This window comes from Mesoplodon densirostris, chromosome 3, assembly GCF_025265405.1.
Source record: "Mesoplodon densirostris isolate mMesDen1 chromosome 3, mMesDen1 primary haplotype, whole genome shotgun sequence".
In the NCBI taxonomy this organism is placed as follows: Eukaryota; Metazoa; Chordata; class Mammalia; order Artiodactyla; family Ziphiidae; genus Mesoplodon; species Mesoplodon densirostris.
Window position 1 is genome coordinate 158,043,452 of NC_082663.1, and position 18,821 is coordinate 158,062,272.

An 18,821-nucleotide genomic window follows, 5' to 3' on the forward strand; every position below is an offset into this window, starting at 1 on the left:
AAATGGGGAAAATACTGCCTCTTTCCAGGCTTCTCAACTACAAACTGGACCACCCAGCGCATACACCTATATTCTCTGAGAACCCCCAAGGGAGACCCTTGGAACACACGTCGGCCTTCTGCAATGAAACTTTGGGATTCAGTGTGCGCTGCATGTGGTGAACGGCATAATCCTCTAAATGCCCTCAGTAAGCCTAGGTGACTTTGGATGTTCCAAATGCCTAGCAATGCTCAGAGTAAATCTCTACATTCTTTCGGGCTGGACCTAATGTCCAGTTTCCACGTCACTCCGAGAGACGTCGAGCAGGAGTCCCCCAACTGAATTGGAGCCCCGGAGGTTTTTTTCAGGGCAGCGTAGCTTTCCATAACGTGGCAGACGCACACGGAACGAAAGCCTGCCAAGAACCGCGGTCCTGAGGCTGCTTCAGAGCTGTGGAACGCTAGCCATAGAGAACACCTTCGTTCCCGACACTTTCATCTGCATAGTGAGGGATGTTCCCAGAGCTGTGTATCCCTTGCTTGTGCACAGAAGGCTTTGGGCACACAGCGCACTTCCTTGGAAAGAAGTGCCCACGTGAGAGTCTTGAGCGCTGTGAGGCCTACTAATGCTAAAGCCGTCCATTGACTAAGAAGACTTCCTGGTAACTGGTGCACACCTACCTCTGGTAATGGGAAAATGTGCACCGTACCTCGAGACTAGAGGTCACGTTTAGTTGGCACTTGAGCGACAGTATGCTCCTGGGGTGAGCTCCCAGGAAGGAATTGCAAGCACCTGGTTTCTTGGGGAAAAACTCACTGCCCCTCAGAGGCATCTGTGGGGTGAATAGTACCCTGGTGGTGGGGTTTTCAGGCGGCTTGGAAGCTGCAACGAAGTTGCTTTGCAAAGGGGGAACGTCGGGCTTCTCCCACATTCTACAGTTGCCAACTTGACCCCAGAGCGCATTGACCAGCACTCTCTGACTTACTACTGGAAACTTTCAGCCACCCTGGGCATTTCTAGGATCACACTTGTTTGGACGCGGGGTGTTTTGCGTGCCATGAATATAGCATTACCCGCTTAATGACTGAGTCAGGCCTAGGTGACTTTGGATCGTCCAAATGCCTCACAATTGTACCGGTTTTTCTGTACTTTCTGTCAGGCTGGACCTACAGTGTACCTGGCGTCACACTAGATAGATGACAGGTAAGAGTTGCCAGGACGAACTTTAGGCTCAGGGATTCTCTCAGTGCCCTTCAGAGGGCCTCCACAGAGGGAGAGCCCCGTTGACTGTGATACTGGCAGAAACGATGTGCCGGAGCTGCCTTACAGCTGTAGAAATCGAGCTCTGCAAGCGAGAAGCAGTGCTTTGCCCTCCCCTCTGCATAGAAAGAGTTGAGCCCAACAGTTTGTTCTGTGTTGTGTGGCTCGGAAAACAAACAGGGGACTCACAGCGCACACGCTCTCTCACAGAAGGGAATTCACATACGCGACTCTCTGAGGCTGACGGAAAGCCGCAGAGGAGTTAAAGCACTCTATCGAGTCAGGGTTCATGGAGATGGCTGCACACAAAACCTTGCTGATAGGAAACACTCGTGCTTACCTTGAGGCTAGGGCTCACGTTTACTTCGCACTTTAGCTAGGGCAAGCGTGGGATGAGCTCCCAGCAAGGCACTGGAGACCACCTGGTTTCATAGGAGAAACTCTCTTTCTTCACTGAGGCATTCCTAGAGGTGGCTAGAAGACGGGTAGCGGCAATGTCTTTCAGTCAGCCTGGAGGCCGCCACTATCTACCTTTCAAATGGGGAAAATACTGCCTCTTTCCAGGCTTCTCAACTACAAACTGGACCACCCAGCACATACACCTATCTTCTCTGAGAACCCCCAAGGGAGACCCTTGGAACACACGTCGGCCTTCTGCAATGAAACTTTGGGATTCAGTGTGCGCTGCATGTGGTGAACGGCATAATCCTCTAAATGCCCTCAGTAGGCCTAGGTGACTTTGGATGTTCCAAATGCCTAGCAATGCTCAGAGTAAATCTCTACTTTCTTTCGGGCTGGACCTATAGTCCAGTTTCCACGTCACACCGAGAGACGTCGAGCAGGAGTCCCCCAACTGAATTGGAGCCCCGGGGGTTTCTTTCAGGGCAGCGTAGCTTTCCATAACGTGGCAGACGCACACGGAACGAAAGCCTGCCAAGAACCGCGGTCCTGAGGCTGCTTCAGAGCTGTGGAACGCTAGCCATAGAGAACACCTTCGTTCCCGACACTTTCAGCTGCATAGTGAGGGATGTTCCCAGAGCTGTGTATCCCTTGGTGGTGCACAGAAGGCTTTGGGCACACAGCGCACTTCCTTGGAAAGAAGTGCCCACGTGAGAGTCTTGAGCGCTGTGAGGCCTACTAATGCTAAAGCCGTCCATTGACTAAGAAGACTTCCTGGAAACTGGTGCACACCTACCTCTGGTAATGGGAAAATGTGCACCGTACCTCGAGACTAGAGGTCACGTTTAGTTGGCACTTGAGCGACAGTATGCTCCTTGGGTGAGCTCCCAGGAAGGAATCGCAAACACCTGGTTTCTTGGAGAAAAACTCACTGCCCCTCAGAGGCATCTGTGGGGTGAATAGTACCCTGGTGGTGGGGTTTCCAGGCGGCTTGGAAGCTGCAACGAAGTTGCTTTGCAAAGGGGGAACGTCGGGCTTCTCCCACATTCTACAGTTGCCAACTTGACCCCAGAGCTCATTGACCAGCACTCTCTGACTGACTACTGGAGACTTTCAGCCACACTGGGCCTTTCTAGGATCACACTTGGTTGGACGCGGGGTGTTTTGCGTGCCATGAATATAGCATTACCCGCTTAATGACTGAGTCAGGCCTAAGTGACTTTGGATCGTCCAAATGCCTCACAATTGTCCCGGTTTTTCTGTACTTTCTGTCAGGCTGGACCTACAGTGTACCTGGCGTCACCCTAGAGAGATGACAGGTAAGAGTTGCCAGGACGCACTTTAAGCTCAGGGATTCTCTCAGTGCCCTTCAGAGAGACTCCACAGAGGGGGAGCCCCATTGACTGTGATAATGGCAGGAACGTTGTGCCGGAGCTGCCTTAAAGCTGTAGAAATCGAGCTCTGCAAGCGAGAAGCAGTGCATTGCCCTCCCCTCTGCATAGAAAGAGTTGAGCCCAACAGTTTGTTCTGTGTTGTGTGGCTCGGAAAACAAACAGGGGACTCACAGCGCACACGCTCTCCCACAGAAGGGAATACACATACGCGACTCTCTGAGGCCGACGGAAAGCCGCAGAGGAGTTAAAGCACTCTATCGAGTCAGGGTTCATGGAGATGGCTGCACACAAAACCTTGCTGATAGGAAACACTCGTGCTTACCTTGAGGCTATGGCTCACGTTTACTTCACACTTTAGCTACGGCAAGCGTGGGATGAGCTCCCAGCAAGGCACTGGACACCACCTTGTTTCAGAGGAGAAACTCTCTTTCTTCACTGAGGCATTCCTAGAGGTGGCTAGGAGACGGGTAGCGGCAATGTCTTTCAGTCAGCCTGGAGGCCGCCACTATCTACCTTTCAAATGGGGAAAATACTGCCCCTTTCCAGGCTTCTCAACTACAAACTGGACCACCCAGCACATACACCTATCTTCTCTGACAACCCCCAAGGGAGACCCTTGGAACACACGTCGGCCTTCTGTGATGAAACTTTTGGATGCAGTGTGCGCTGCATGTGGTGAACCGCATAATCCTCTAAATGCCCTCAGTAGGCCTAGGTGACTTTGGATGTTCCAAATGCCTAGCAATGCTCAGAGTAAATCTCTACTTTCTTTCCGGCTGGACCTAAAGTCCAGTTTCCACGTCACTCCGAGAGACGTCGAGCATGAGTCCCCCAAGTGAATTGGAGCCCCGGGGGTTTCTTTCAGGGCAGCGTAGCTTTCCATAACGTGGCAGACGCACACGGAACGAAAGCCTGCCAAGAACCGCGGTCCTGCGGCTGCTTCAGAGCTGTGGAACGCTAGCCATTGAGAACACCTTCGTTCCCGGCCCTTTCAGCTGCATAGTGAGGGATGTTCCCAGAGCTGTGTATCCCTTGCTTGTGCACAGAAGGCTTTGGGCACACAGCGCACTTCCTTGGAAAGAAGTGCCCACGTGAGAGTCTTGAGCGCTGTGAGGCCTACTAATGCTAAAGCCGTCCATTGACTAAGAAGACTTCCTGGAAACTGGTGCACACCTACCTCTGGTAATGGGAAAATGTGCACCGTACCTCGAGACTAGAGGTCACGTTTAGTTGGCACTTGAGCGACAGTATGCTCCTGGGGTGAGCTCCCAGGAAGGAATCGCAAGCACCTGGTTTCTTGGGGAAAAACTCACTTCCCCTCAGAGGCATCTGTGGGGTGAATAGTACCATGGTGGTGGGGATTTCAGGCGGCTTGGAAGCTGCAACGAAGTTGCTTTGCAAAGGGGGAACGTCGGGCTTCTCCCACATTCTACAGTTGCCAACTTGACCCCAGAGCTCATTGACCAGCACTCTCTGACTGACTACTGGAAACTTTCAGCCACACTGGGCATTTCTAGGATCACACTTGGTTGGACGCGGGGTGTTTTGCGTGCCATGAATATAGAATTACCCGCTTAATGACTGAGTCAGGCCAAGGTGACTTTGGATCGTCCAAATGCCTCACAATTGTACCGGTTTTTCTGTACTTTCTGTCAGGCTGGACCTACAGTGTACCTGGCGTCACACTAGAGAGATGACAGGTAAGAGTTGCCAGGACGCACTTTAGGCTCAGGGATTCTCTCAGTGCCCTTCAGAGGGCCTCCACAGAGGGAGAGCCCCGTTGACTGTGATACTGGCAGAAACGATGTGCCGGAGCTGCCTTACAGCTGTAGAAATCGAGCTCTGCAAGCGAGAAGCAGTGCATTGCCCTCCCCTCTGCACAGAAAGAGTTGAGCCCAACAGTTTGTTCTGTGTTGTGTGGCTCGGAAAACAAACAGGGGACTCACAGCGCACACGCTCTCCCACAGAAGGGAATTCACATACGCGACTCTCTGAGGCCGACGGAAAGCCGCAGAGGAGTTAAAGCGCTCTATCGAGTCAGAGTTCATGGAGATGGCGGCACACAAAACCTTGCTGATAGGAAACACTCGTGCTTACCTTGAGGCTAGGGCTCACATTTACTTCGCACTTTAGCTAGGGCAAGCGTGGGATGGGCTCCCAGCAAGGCACTGGAGACCAGCTGGTTTCATAGGAGAAACTCTCTTTCTTCACTGAGGCATTCCTAGAGGTGGCTAGAAGACAGGTAGTGGCAATGTCTTTCAGTCAGCCTGGAGGCCGCCACTATCTACCTTTCAAATGGGGAAAATACTGCCTCTTTCCAGGCTTCTCAACTACAAACCGGAGCACCCAGCACATACACCTATCTTCTCTGACAACCCCCAAGGGAGACCCTTGGAACACACGTCGGCCTTCTGCGATGAAACTTTTGGATGCAGTGTGTGCTGCATGTGGTGAACGGCATAATCCTCTAAATGCCCTCAGTAGGCCTAGGTGACTTTGGATGTTCCAGATGCCTAGCAATGCTCAGAGTAATTCTCTACTTTCTTTCGGGCTGGACCTAAAGTCCAGTTTCCACGTCACTCCGAGAGACGTCGAGCAGGAGTCCCCCAACTGAATTGGAGCCCCGGGGGTTTCTTTCAGGGCAGCGTAGCTTTCCATAACGTGGCAGACGCACACGGAACGAAAGCCTGCCAAGAACCACGGTCCTGCGGCTGCTTCAGAGCTGTGGAACGCTAGCCATTGAGAACACCTTCGTTCCCGGCCCTTTCAGCTGCATAGTGAGGGATGTTCCCAGAGCTGTGTATCCCTTGCTTGTGCTCAGAAGGCTTTGGGCACACAGCGCACTTCCTTGGAAAGAAGTGCCCACGTGAGAGTCTTGAGCGCTGTGAGGCCTACTAATGCTAAAGCCGTCCATTGACTAAGAAGACTTCCTGGAAACTGGTGCACACCTACCTCTGGTAATGGGAAAATGTGCACCGTACCTCGAGACTAGAGGTCACGTTTAGTTGGCACTTGAGCGACAGTATGCTCCTGGGGTGAGCTCCCAGGAAGGAATCGCAAGCACCTGGTTTCTTGGGGAAAAACTCACTGCCCCTCAGAGGCATCTGTGGGGTGAATAGTACCCTGGTGGTGGGGTTTTCAGGCGGCTTGGAAGCTGCAACGAAGTTGCTTTGCAAAGGGGGAACGTCGGGCTTCTCCCACATTCTACAGTTGCCAACTTGACCCCAGAGCGCATTGACCAGCACTCTCTGACTTACTACTGGAAACTTTCAGCCACACTGGGCATTTCTAGGATCACACTTGTTTGGACGTGGGGTGTTTTGCGTGCCATGAATATAGAATTACCCGCTTAATGACTGAGTCAGGCCTAGGTGACTTTGGATCATCCAAATGCCTCACAATTGTACCGGTTTTTCTGTACTTTCTGTCAGGCTGGACCTACAGTGTACCTGGCGTCACACTAGAGAGATGACAGGTAAGAGTTGCCAGGACGAACTTTAGGCTTAGGGATTCTCTCAGTGCCCTTCAGAGGGCCTCCACAGAGGGAGAGCCCCGTTGACTGTGATACTGGCAGAAACGATGTGCCGGAGCTGCCTTACAGCTGTAGAAATCGAGCTCTGCAAGCGAGAAGCAGTGCTTTGCCCTCCCCTCTGCATAGAAAGAGTTGAGCCCAACAGTTTGTTCTGTGTTGTGTGGCTCGGAAAACAAACAGGGGACTCACAGCGCACACGCTCTCCCACAGAAGGGAATTCACATACGCGACTCTCTGAGGCCGACGGAAAGCCGCAGAGGAGTTAAAGCACTCTATCGAGTCAGGGTTCATGGAGATGGCTGCACACAAAACCTTGCTGATAGGAAACACTCGTGCTTACCTTGAGGCTATGGCTCACGTTTACTTCGCACTTTAGCTAGGGCAAGCGTGGGATGAGCTCCCAGCAAGGCACTGGATACCACCTCGTTTCATAGGAGAAACTCTCTTTCTTCACTGAGGCATTCCTAGAGGTGGCTAGAAGACGGGTAGCGGCAATGTCTTTCAGTCAGCCTGGAGGCCGCCATTATCTACCTTTCAAATGGGGAAAATACTGCCTCTTTCCAGGCTTCTCAACTACAAACTGGACCACCCAGCACATACACCTATATTCTCTGAGAACCCCCAAGGGAGACCCTTGGAACACACGTCGGCCTTCTGCAATGAAACTTTGGGATTCAGTGTGCGCTGCATGTGGTGAACGGCATAATCCTCTAAATGCCCTCAGTAGGCCTAGGTGACTTTGGATGTTCCAAATGCCTAGCAATGCTCAGAGTAAATCTCTACATTCTTTCGGGCTGGACCTAAAGTCCAGTTTCCACGTCACTCCGAGAGACGTCGAGCAGGAGTCCCCCAACTGAATTGGAGCCCCGGGGGTTTTTTTCAGGGCAGCGTAGCTTTCCATAACGTGGCAGACGCACACGGAACGAAAGCCTGCCAAGAACCGCGGTCCTGAGGCTGCTTCAGAGCTGTGGAACGCTAGCCATAGAGAACACCTTCGTTCCCGACACTTTCATCTGCATAGTGAGGGATGTTCCCAGAGCTGTGTATCCCTTGCTTGTGCACAGAAGGCTTTGGGCACACAGCGCACTTCCTTGGAAAGAAGTGCCCACGTGAGAGTCTTGAGCGCTGTGAGGCCTACTAATGCTAAAGCCGTCCATTGACTAAGAAGACTTCCTGGAAACTGGTGCACACCTACCTCTGGTAATGGGAAAATGTGCACCGTACCTCGAGACTAGAGGTCACGTTTAGTTGGCACTTGAGCGACAGTATGCTCCTGGGGTGAGCTCCCAGGAAGGAATCGCAAGCACCTGGTTTCTTGGGGAAAAACTCACTGCCCCTCAGAGGCATCTGTGGGGTGAATAGTACCCTGGTGGTGGGGTTTTCAGGCGGCTTGGAAGCTGCAACGAAGTTGCTTTGCAAAGGGGGAACGTCGGGCTTCTCCTACATTCTCCAGTTGCCAACTTGACCCCAGAGCGCATTGACCAGCACTCTCTGACTTACTACTGGAAACTTTCAGCGACCCTGGGCATTTCTAGGATCACACTTGTTTGGACGCGGGGTGTTTTGCGTGCCATGAATATAGAGTTACCCGCTTAATGACTGAGTCAGGCCTAGGTGACTTTGGATCGTCCAAATGCCTCACAATTGTACCGGTTTTTCTGTACTTTCTGTCAGGCTGGACCTACAGTGTACCTGGCGTCACACTAGATAGATGACAGGTAAGAGTTGCCAGGACGAACTTTAGGCTCAGGGATTCTCTCAGTGCCCTTCAGAGGGCCTCCACAGAGGGAGAGCCCCGTTGACTGTGATACTGGCACAAACGATGTGCCGGAGCTGCCTTACAGCTGTAGAAATCGAGCTCTGCAAGCGAGAAGCAGTGCTTTGCCCTCCCCTCTGCATAGAAAGAGTTGAGCCCAACAGTTTGTTCTGTGTTGTGTGGCTCGGAAAACAAACAGGGGACTCACAGCGCACACGCTCTCCCACAGAAGGGAATTCACATACGCGACTCTCTGAGGCCGACGGAAAGCCGCAGAGGAGTTAAAGCACTCTATCGAGTCAGGGTTCATGGAGATGGCTGCACACAAAACCTTGCTGATAGGAAACACTCGTGCTTACCTTGAGGCTAGGGCTCACGTTTACTTCGCACTTTAGCTAGGGCAAGCGTGGGATGAGCTCCCAGCAAGGCACTGGAGACCACCTGGTTTCATAGGAGAAACTCTCTTTCTTCACTGAGGCATTCCTAGAGGTGGCTAGAAGACGGGTAGCGGCAATGTCTTTCAGTCAGCCTGGAGGCCGCCACTATCTACCTTTCAAATGGGGAAAATACTGCCTCTTTCCAGGCTTCTCAACTACAAACTGGACCACCCAGCACATACACCTATCTTCTCTGAGAACCCCCAAGGGAGACCCTTGGAACACACGTCGGCCTTCTGCAATGAAACTTTGGGATTCAGTGTGCGCTGCATGTGGTGAACGGCATAATCCTCTAAATGCCCTCAGTAGGCCTAGGTGACTTTGGATGTTCCAAATGCCTAGCAATGCTCAGAGTAAATCTCTACTTTCTTTCGGGCTGGACCTAAAGTCCAGTTTCCACGTCACTCCGAGAGACGTCGAGCAGGAGTCCCCCAACTGAATTGGAGCCCCGCGGGTTTCTTTCAGGGCAGCGTAGCTTTCCATAACGTGGCAGACGCACACGGAACGAAAGCCTGCCAAGAACCACGGTCCTGCGGCTGCTTCAGAGCTGTGGAACGCTAGCCATTGAGAACACCTTCGTTCCCGGCCCTTTCAGCTGCATAGTGAGGGATGTTCCCAGAGCTGTGTATCCCTTGCTTGTGCTCAGAAGGCTTTGGGCACACAGCGCACTTCCTTGGAAAGAAGTGCCCACGTGAGAGTCTTGAGCGCTGTGAGGCCTACTAATGCTAAAGCCGTCCATTGACTAAGAAGACTTCCTGGAAACTGGTGCACACCTACCTCTGGTAATGGGAAAATGTGCACCGTACCTCGAGACTAGAGGTCACGTTTAGTTGGCACTTGAGCGACAGTATGCTCCTGGGGTGAGCTCCCAGGAAGGAATCGCAAGCACCTGGTTTCTTGGGGAAAAACTCACTGCCCCTCAGAGGCATCTGTGGGGTGAATAGTACCCTGGTGGTGGGGTTTTCAGGCGGCTTGGAAGCTGCAACGAAGTTGCTTTGCAAAGGGGGAACGTCGGGCTTCTCCCACATTCTCCAGTTGCCAACTGGACCCCAGAGCGCATTGACCAGCACTCTCTGACTGACTACTGCAGACTTTCAGCCACACTGGGCCTTTCTAGGATCACACTTGGTTGGACGTGCGGTGTTTTGCGTGCCATGAATATAGCATTACCCACTTAATGACTGAGTCAGGCCTAGGTGACTTTGGATCGTCCAAATGCCTCACAATTGTCCCGGTTTTTCTGTACTTTCTGTCAGGCTGGACCTACAGTGTACCTGGCGTCACACTAGAGAGATGACAGGTAAGAGTTGCCAGGACGCACTTTAGGCTCAGGGATTCTCTCAGTGCCCTTCAGAGGGCCTCCACAGAGGGAGAGGCACGTTGAATGTGATACTGGCAGGAACGTTGTGCCGGAGCTGCCTTACAGCTGTAGAAATCGAGCTCTGCAAGTGAGAAGCAGTGCATTGCCCTCCCCTCTGCATAGAAAGAGTTGAGCCCAACAGTTTGTTCTGTGTTGTGTGGCTCGGAAAACAAACAGGGGACTCACAGCGCACACGCTCTCCCACAGAAGAGAATTCACATACGCGACTCTCTGAGGCCGACGGAAAGCCGCAGAGGAGTTAAAGCACTCTATCGAGTCAGGGTTCATGGAGATGGCTGCACACAAAACCTTGCTGATAGGAAACACTCGTGCTTACCTTGAGGCTATGGCTCACATTTACTTCGCACTTTAGCTAGGGCAAGCGTGGGATGAGCTCCCAGCAAGGCACTGGAGACCACCTGCTTTCATAGGAGAAACTCTCTTTCTTCACTGAGGCATTCCTAGAGGTGGCTAGAAGACGGGTAGCGGCAATGTCTTTCAGTCAGCCTGGAGGCCGCCACTATCTACCTTTCAAATGGGGAAAATACTGCCCCTTTCCAGGCTTCTCAACTACAAACTGGACCACCCAACACATACACCTATCTTCTCTGACAACCCCCAAGGGAGACCCTTGGAACACACGTCGGCCTTCTGCAATGAAACTTTTGGATTCAGTGTGCGCTGCATGTGGTGAACGGCATAATCCTCTAAATGCCCTCAGTAGGCCTAGGTGACTTTGGATGTTCCAGATGCCTAGCAATGCTCAGAGTAAATCTCTAATTTCTTTCGGGCTGGACCTAAAGTCCAGTTTCCACGTCACTCCGAGAGACGTCGAGCAGGAGTCCCCCAACTGAATTGGAGCCCCGGGGGTTTCTTTCAGGGCAGCGTAGCTTTCCATAATGTGGCAGATGCACACGGAACGAAAGCCTGCCAAGAACCGCGGTCCTGAGGCTGCTTCAGAGCTGTGGAACGCTAGCCATAGAGAACACCTTCGTTCCCGGCACTTTCAGCTGCATAGTGAGGGATGTTCCCAGAGCTGTGTATCCCTTGCTTGTGCTCAGAAGGCTTTGGGCACACAGCACACTTCCTTGGAAAGAAGTGCCCACGTGAGAGTCTTGAGCACTGTGAGGCCTACTAATGTTAAAGCCGTCCATTGACTAAGAAGACTTCCTGGAAACTGGTGCACACCTACCTCTGGTAATGGGAAAATGTGCACCGTACCTCGAGACTAGAGGTCACGTTTAGTTGGTACTTGAGCGACAGTATGCTCCTGGGGTGAGCTCCCAGGAAGGAATCGCAAGCACCTGGTTTCTTGGGGAAAAACTCACTGCCCCTCAGAGGCATCTGTGGGGTGAATAGTACCCTGGTGGTGGGGTTTTCAGGCGGCTTGGAAGCTGCAACGAAGTTGCTTTGCAAAGGGGGAAAGTCGGGCTTCTCCCACATTCTCCAGTTGCCAACTTGACCCCAGAGCGCATTGACCAGCACTCTCTGAATGACTACTGGAGACTTTCAGCCACACTGGGCCTTTCTAGGATCACACTTGGTTGGACGCGGGGTGTTTTGCGTGCCATGAATATAGCATTACCCGCTTAATGACTGAGTCAGGCCTAGGTGACTTTGGATCGTCCAAATGCCTCACAATTGTCCCGGTTTTTCTGTACTTTCAGTCAGGCTGGACCTACAGTGTACCTGGCGTCACACTAGAGAGATGACAGGTAAGAGTTGCCAGGACGCACTTTAGGCTCAGGGATTCTCTCAGTGCCCTTCAGAGGGCCTCCACAGAGGGAGAGCCCCATTGACTGTGATACTGGCAGGAACGTTGTGCCGGAGCTGCCTTACAGCTGTAGAAATCGAGCTCTGCAATCGAGAAGCAGTGCATTGCCCTCCCTTCTGCATAGAAAGAGTTGAGCCCAACAGTTTGTTCTGTGTTGTGTGGCTCGGAAAACAAACAGGGGACTCACAGCGCACACGCTCTCCCACAGAAGGGAATTCACATACGCGACTCTCTGAGGCCGACGGAAAGCCGCAGAGGAGTTAAAGCGCTCTATCGAGTCAGGGTTCATGGAGATGGCTGCACACAAAACCTTGCTGATAGGAAACACTCGTGCTTACCTTGAGGCTAGGGCTCACGTTTACTTCGCACTTTAGCTAGGGCAAGCGTGGGATGAGCTCCCAGCAAGGCACTGGAGACCACCTGCTTTCAGAGGAGAAACTCTCTTTCTTCACTGAGGCATTCCTAGAGGTGGCTAGAAGACGGGTAGAGGCAATGTCTTTCAGTCAGCCTGGAGGCCCCCACTATCTACCTTTCAAATGGGGAAAATACTGCCCCTTTCCAGGCTTCTCAACTACAAACTGGACCACCCAGCACATACACCTATCTTCTCTGACAACCCCCAAGGGAGACCCTTGGAACACACGTCGGCCTTCTGCAATGAAACTTTTGGATGCAGTGTGCACTGCCTGTGGTGAACGGCATAATCCTCTAAATGCCCTCAGTAGGCCTAGGTGACTTTGGATGTTCCAAATGCCTAGCAATGCTCAGAGTAAATCTCTACTTTCTTTCGGGCTGGACCTAAAGTCCAGTTTCCACGTCACTCCGAGAGACGTCGAGCAGGAGTCCCCCAACTGAATTGGAGCCCCGGGGGTTTCTTTCAGGGCAGCGTAGCTTTCCATAACGTGGCAGACGCACACGGAATGAAAGCCTGCCAAGAACCGCGGTCCTGAGGCTGCTTCAGAGCTGTGGAACGGTAGCCATAGAGAACACCTTCGTTCCCGACACTTTCAGCTGCATAGTGAGGGATGTTCCCAGAGCTGTGTATCCCTTGCTTGTGCACAGAAGGCTTTGGGCACACAGCGCACTTCCTTGGAAAGAAGTGCCCACGTGAGAGTCTTGAGCGCTGTGAGGCCTACTAATGCTAAAGCCGTCCATTGACTAAGAAGACTTCCTGGAAACTGGTGCACACCTACCTCTGGTAATGGGAAAATGTGCACCGTACCTCGAGACTAGAGGTCACGTTTAGTTGGCACTTGAGCGACAGTATGCTCCTGGGGTGAGCTCCCAGGAAGGAATCGCAAGCACCTGGTTTCTTGGGGAAAAACTCACTGCCCCTCAGAGGCATCTGTGGGGTGAATAGTACCCTGGTGGTGGGGTTTCCAGGCGGCTTGGAAGCTGCAACGAAGTTGCTTTGCAAAGGGGGAACGTCGGGCTTCTCCCACATTCTCCAGTTGCCAACTGGCCCCCAGAGCGCATTGACTAGCACTCTCTGAATGACTACTGGAGACGTTCAGCCACACTGGGCCTTTCTAGGATCACACTTGGTTGGACGCGGGGTGTTTTGCGTGCCATGAATATAGCATTACCCGCTTAATGACTGAGTCAGGCCTAGGTGACTTTGGATCGTCCAAATGCCTCACAATTGTACCGGTTTTTCTGTACTTTCTGTCAGGCTGGACCTACAGTGTACCTGGCGTCACACTAGAGAGATGACAGGTAAGAGTTGCCAGGACGCACTTTAGGCTCAGGGATTCTCTCAGTGCCCTTCAGAGGGCCTGCACAGAGGGAGAGCCCCGTTGACTGTGATACTGGCAGAAACGATGTGCCGGAGCTGCCTTACAGCTGTAGAAATCGAGCTCTGCAAGCGAGAAGCAGTGCATTGCCCTCCCCTCTGCATAGAAAGAGTTGAGCCCAACAGTTTGTTCTGTGTTGTGTGGCTCGGAAAACAAACAGGGGACTCACAGCGCACACGCTCTCCCACAGAAGGGAATTCACATACGCGACTCTCTGAGGCCGACGGAAAGCCGCAGAGGAGTTAAAGCACTCTATCGAGTCAGGGTTCATGGAGATGGCTGCACACAAAACCTTGCTGATAGGAAACACTCGTGCTTACCTTGAGGCTAGGGCTCACGTTTACTTCGCACTTTAGCTAGGGCAAGCGTGGGATGAGCTCCCAGCAAGGCACTGGAGACCACCGGGTTTCATAGGAGAAACTCTCTTTCTTCACTGAGGCATTCCTAGAGAGGGCTAGAAGACGGGTAGCGGCAATGTCTTTCAGTCAGCCTGGAGGCCGCCACTATCTACCTTTCAAATGGGGAAAATACTGCCCCTTTCCAGGCTTCTCAACTACAAACTGGACCACCCAGCACATACACCTATCTTCTCTGACAACCCCCAAGGGAGACCCTTGGAACACACGTCGGCCTTCTGCGATGAAACTTTTGGATGCAGTGTGCGCTGCATGTGGTGAACGGCATAATCCTCTAAATGCCCTCAGTAGGCCTAGGTGACTTTGGATGTTCCAGTTGCCTAGCAATGCTCAGAGTAAATCTCTACTTTCTTTCGGGCTGGACCTAAAGTCCAGTTTCCACGTCACTCCGAGAGACATCGAGCAGGAGTCCCCCAACTGAATTGGAGCCCCGGGGGTATCTTTCAGGGCAGCGTAGCTTTCCATAACGTGGCAGACGCACACGGAACAAAAGCCTGCCAAGGACCGTGGTCCTGAGGCTGCTTCAGAGCTGTGGAACGCTAGTCATAGAGAACACCTTCGTTCCCGGCACTTTCAGCTGCATAGTGAGGGATGTTCCCAGAGCTGTGTATCCCTTGCTTGTGCTCAGAAGGCTTTGGGCACACAGCACACTTCCTTGGAAAGAAGTGCCCACGTGAAAGTCTTGAGCACTGTGAGGCCTACTAATGCTAAAGCCGTCCATTGACTAAGAAGACTTCCTGGAAACTGGTGCACACCTACCTCTGGTAATGGGAAAATGTGCACCGTACCTCGAGACTAGAGGTCACGTTTAGTTGGCACTTGAGCGACAGTATGCTCCTGGGGTGAGCTCCCAGGAAGGAATCGCAAGCACCTGGTTTCTTGGGGAAAAACTCACTGCCCCTCAGAGGCATCTGTGGGGTGAATAGTACCCTGGTGGTGGGGTTTTCAGGCGGCTTGGAAGCTGCAACGAAGTTGCTTTGCAAAGGGGGAACGTCGGGCTTCTCCCACATTCTCCAGTTGCCAACTGGACCCCAGAGCGCATTGACCAGCACTCTCTGACTGACTACTGCAGACTTTCAGCCACACTGGGCCTTTCTAGGATCACACTTGGTTGGACGCGGGGTGTTTTGCGTGCCATGAATATAGCATTACCCGCTTAATGACTGAGTCAGGCCTAAGTGACTTTGGATCGTCCAAATGCCTCACAATTGTCGCGGTTTTTCTGTACTTTCTGTCAGGCTGGACCTACAGTGTACCTGGCGTCACACTAGAGAGATGACAGGTAAGAGTTGCCAGGACGCACTTTAGGCTCAGGGATTCTCTCAGTGCCCTTCAGAGGGCCTCCACAGAGGGAGAGGCACGTTGAATGTGATACTGGCAGGAACGTTGTGCCGGAGCTGCCTTACAGCTGTAGAAATCGAGCTCTGCAAGTGAGAAGCAGTGCATTGCCCTCCCCTCTGCATAGAAAGAGTTGAGCCCAACAGTTTGTTCTGTGTTGTGTGGCTCGGAAAACAAACAGGGGACTCACAGCGCACACGCTCTCCCACAGAAGAGAATTCACATACGCGACTCTCTGAGGCCGACGGAAAGCCGCAGAGGAGTTAAAGCACTCTATCGAGTCAGGGTTCATGGAGATGGCTGCACACAAAACCTTGCTGATAGGAAACACTCGTGCTTACCTTGAGGCTAGGGCTCACGTTTACTTCGCAATTTAGCTAGGGCAAGCGTGGGATGACCTCCCAGCAATGCACTGGAGACCACCTGGTTTCATAGGAGAAACTCTCTTTCTTCACTGAGGCATTCCTAGAGGTGGCTAGAAGACGGGTAGCGGCAATGTCTTTCAGTCAGCCTGGAGGCCGGCACTATCTACCTTTCAAATGGGGAAAATACTGCCTCTTTCCAGGCTTCTCAACTACAAACTGGACCACCCAGCACATACACCTATCTTCTCTGACAACCCCCAAGGGAGACCCTTGGAACACTCGTCGGCCTTCTGCGATGAAACTTTTGGATGCAGTGTGTGCTGCATGTGGTGAATGGCATAATCCTCTAAATGGCCTCAGTAGGCCTAGGTGACTTTGGATGTTCCAGATGCCTAGCAATGCTCAGAGTAAATCTCTACTTTCTTTCGGGCTGGACCTAAAGTCCAGTTTCCACGTCACTCCGAGAGACGTCGAGCAGGAGTCCCCCAACTGAATTGGAGCCCCGGGGGTTTCTTTCAGGGCAGCGTAGCTTTCCATAACGTGGCAGACGCACACGGAATGAAAGCCTGCCAAGAACCGCGGTCCTGAGGCTGCTTCAGAGCTGTGGAACGCTAGCCATAGAGAACACCTTCGTTCCCGACACTTTCAGCTGCATAGTGAGGGATGTTCCCAGAGCTGTGTATCCCTTGCTTGTGCACAGAAGGCTTTGGGCACACAGCGCACTTCCTTGGAAAGAAGTGCCCACGTGAGAGTCTTGAGCGCTGTGAGGCCTACTAATGCTAAAGCCGTCCATTGACTAAGAAGACTTCCTGGAAACTGGAGCACACCTACCTCTGGTAATGGGAAAATGTGCACCGTACCTCGAGACTAGAGGTCACGTTTAGTTGGCACTTGAGCGACAGTATGCTCCTGGGGTGAGCTCCCAGGAAGGAATCGCAAGCACCTGGTTTCTTGGGGAAAAACTCACTGCCCCTCAGAGGCATCTGTGGGGTGAATAGTACCCTGGTGGTGGGGTTTTCAGGCGGCTTGGAAGCTGCAACGAAGTTGCTTTGCAAAGGGGGAACGTCGGGCTTCTCCCACATTCTCCAGTTGCCAACTGGACCCCAGAGCGCATTGACCAGCACTCTCTGACTGACTACTGCAGACTTTCAGCCACACTGGGCCTTTCTAGGATCACACTTGATTGGACGTGCGGTGTTTTGCGTGCCATGAATATAGCATTACCCACTTAATGATTGAGTCAGGCCTAGGTGACTTTGGATCGTCCAAATGCCTCACAGTTGTCCCGGTTTTTCTGTACTTTCTGTCAGGCTGGACCTACAGTGTACCTGGCGTCACACTAGAGAGATGACAGGTAAGAGTTGCCAGGACGCACTTTAGGCTCAGGGATTCTCTCAGTGCCCTTCAGAGGGCCTCCACAGAGGGAGAGGCACGTTGAATGTGATACTGGCAGGAACGTTGTGCCGGAGCTGCCTTACAGCTGTAGAAATCGAGCTCTGCAACTGAGAAGCAGTGCATTGCCCTCCCCTCTGCATAGAAAGAGTTGAGCCCAACAGTTTGTTCTGTGTTGTGTGGCTCGGAAAACAAACAGGGGACTCACAGCGCACACGCTCTCCCACAGAAGAGAATTCACATACGCGACTCTCTGAGGGCGACGGAAAGCCGCAGAGGAGTTAAAGCACTCTATCGAGTCAGGGTTCATGGAGATGGCTGCACACAAAACCTTGCTGATAGGAAACACTCGTGCTTACCTTGAGGCTAGGGCTCACGTTTACTTCGCACTTTAGCTAGGGCAAGCGTGGGATGAGCTCCCAGCAAGGCACTGGAGACCAGCTGGTTTCATAGGAGAAACTCTCTTTCTTCACTGAGGCATTCCTAGAGGTGGCTAGAAGACGGGTAGCGGCAATGTCTTTCAGTCAGCCTGGAGGCCGCCACTATCTACCTTTCAAATGGGGAAAATACTGCCTCTTTCCACGCTTCTCAACTACAAACTGGAGCACCCAGCACATACACCTATCTTCTCTGACAACCCCCAAGGGAGACCCTTGGAACACACGTCGGCCTTCTGCGATGAAAGTTTTGTATGCAGTGTGCGCTGCATGTGGTGAACGGCATAATCCTCTAAATGCCCTCAGTAGGCCTAGGTGACTTTGGATGTTCCAGATGCCTAGCAATGCTCAGAGTAAATCTCTACTTTCTTTCGGGCTGGACCTAAAGTCCAGTTTCCACGTCACTCCGAGAGACGTCGAGCAGGAGTCCCCCAACTGAATTGGAGCCCCGGGGGTTTCTTTCAGGGCAGCGTAGCTTTCCATAACGTGGCAGACGCACACGGAACGAAAGCCTGCCAAGAACCGCGGTCCTGAGGCTGCTTCAGAGCTGTGGAACGCTAGCCATAGAGAACACCTTCGTTCCCGACACTTTCATCTGCATAGTGAGGGATGTTCCCAGAGCTGTGTATCCCTTGCTTGTGCACAGAAGGCTTTGGGCACACAGCGCACTTCCTTGGAAAGAAGTGCCCACGTGAGAGTCTTGAGCGCTGTGAGGCCTACTAATGCTAAAGCCGTCCATTGACTAAGAAGACTTCCTGGAAACTGGTGCACACCTACCTCTGGTAATGTGAAAATGTGCACCGTACCTCGAGACTAGAGGTCACGTTTAGTTGGCACTTGAGCGACAGTATGCTCCTGGGGTGACCTCCCAGGAAGGAATCGCAAGCACCTGGTTTCTTGGGGAAAAACTCACTGCCCCTCAGAGGCATCTGTGGGGTGAATAGTACCCTGGTGGTGGGGTTTCCAGGCGGCTTGGAAGCTGCAACGAAGTTGCTTTGCAAAGGGGGAACGTCGGGCTTCTCCCACATTCTCCAGTTGCCAACTGGCCCCCAGAGCGCATTGACTAGCACTCTCTGAATGACTACTGGAGACTTTCAGCCACACTGGGCCTTTCTAGGATCACACTTGGTTGGACGCGGGGTGTTTTGCGTGCCATGAATATAGCATTACCCGCTTAATGACTGAGTCA